Source organism: Chlorocebus sabaeus, chromosome 5 (assembly GCF_047675955.1).
Source record: "Chlorocebus sabaeus isolate Y175 chromosome 5, mChlSab1.0.hap1, whole genome shotgun sequence".
Classification (NCBI taxonomy): Eukaryota; Metazoa; Chordata; class Mammalia; order Primates; family Cercopithecidae; genus Chlorocebus; species Chlorocebus sabaeus.
The window spans coordinates 29,094,749-29,096,422 of NC_132908.1; the positions used below are offsets into that span (position 1 = coordinate 29,094,749).

At 52.7% G+C, this 1,674-nt stretch overlaps 1 pseudogene; it reads right to left on the minus strand.

Annotated features, from left to right (window-relative positions):
• Window positions 1-459: 459 nt before the first annotated feature.
• LOC103231573 (N-lysine methyltransferase KMT5A pseudogene) lies at window positions 460-1,447 on the minus strand (annotated as a pseudogene).
• Window positions 1,448-1,674: the final 227 nt, after the last annotated feature.

Below are 1,674 nucleotides of genomic sequence, written 5' to 3' on the forward strand. Positions count from 1 at the left end.
TCAAACGTTAGAAGAACATGGGCCTGGAAACATCCAGTCCAGGCAATTGAGAGGCAGCATCTTCCTCATACCCTGTCCCTGGAGGTTGGGGTGTGGGGGGACAGCCTTGGTTCTTTCACTGGAGAAAGGAGTTCATATTCATGTTTGACTTTCTTCTAAAACTTGTGCTGTGTCTTTGACTGCGTGCCGGGAAGCACAAACGTTTGACTTCATGCAAAACAAATCCAAAAACAACTAGAAGAGAAAAGTTTTGGTAATATAAGGTCATCTCTTCAAGTCCACCTTGGAAACCTGTAATATATATTTAAATACCACAGTGAAAAGGCATCTTAATATACTTTTTAAAAGCATCTGAAGTAATCTGCTAAGATTAAGTGTGTAAAAAAACATGGATTCCCTTTGAGGGTACTTTGTCCTTTGAAGAAGGGAAGGTGGGGCAGGGAGGGCTCCCGGCCAGGGTTAATGCTTCAGGCACCGGTCAGCTTCCAGAGAGCCTTGCTGCAGTCCCCACAGTTATATACGAGCACCTCTCAGGCCTCACTGTCTCCGGAGGCCTTGAGGATGACCGTGAGGTAGCTGTCGATGTCCTGCAGTTTGGTTTGGCAATTCCCACATTTGCTGTGATTGATCAGTCTTCCTAAGCGATTTGTGTCTATAGTTGCAGCCAGCAGGTTTTGCTCAGATACTGAAAACAGTAGAGGTAGCAGGTCGCGGAGGGTCCTGTGCGTACAAAGCCGCCTGCATCTTGGCGTCGCGATCTTGATGAGGCCCCGTGGTTATTTCACCACAAAGGCACTCTGGGAGAATTGGTTGACGGCGATCGCATCCCTGCCTTTGCCATCAATGAGGTCAATCTTCATTCCTTCTTTCTTCCCATCTTCAATCAAATCATCTGGTATTTTCCTTTCTTCGGACTGCAGCTCACCTTTGCTCTTCCTGGAGCTGCTTCGGACAGGGTAGAAACCCGAGAATTTGCGAGTCTGCTGCGTTTTTCCTTGATCTTTTTTCCAGAGGGGGCGGCGGGGTTTGCTGTGTGCCCTTGAAGGGCTTCTTCGGAGCTTGCTTGGCGATGGCTGCATTGGTGGAATCACAAAACGAGGTTTGAGTTTTGGGAGGTTCTGCTGCTTCAGATTATTGGTTTGGAAAAGGTGCCAGGGCACTTCTCCTGCATGTTTGATCTTCTGTTCCTCGGACTTCCTGGTGCTCCGTATTGCCTTTCCTTTCTCTTCTCGTTTCCTGGAGATTCTGGCTAATGGTTTCCTTGGCATTTGACTCGGTGATGTGTAACTGAGTTCTCTTCCGGAAGCGGGGAACGCATTCCAGAGCATCTGTTGGGGCTCATGTAGGAATAGATCTTTGATCGCCCGGTGAATACATTCTCCCCCTCTGTGCGGGGGCTCCTCGGGTCCCTCCACTCCACCATCTCCAGCCCGCGCCGTCGCTGCCACTGTCGTCTCCACCGCGCGGAGCTTGGGCTTCTTTCTGCCCGTAGCCCCGCCTGGCCCTCGGCGACACCCCGCGCCCTCGCACGAGCAGCCACCGCCGCTGTCACCGCTGGTGCCGCCCTCACTAGCCCTCCCGCGGCTGCCCCTCCCCCATGGCCGGAGAGGCAGGGCCGGGCATCCGCGCCACCGCAGTCCGGGGTGGCCCTGAGCACAGGACACAGGGAGGGAG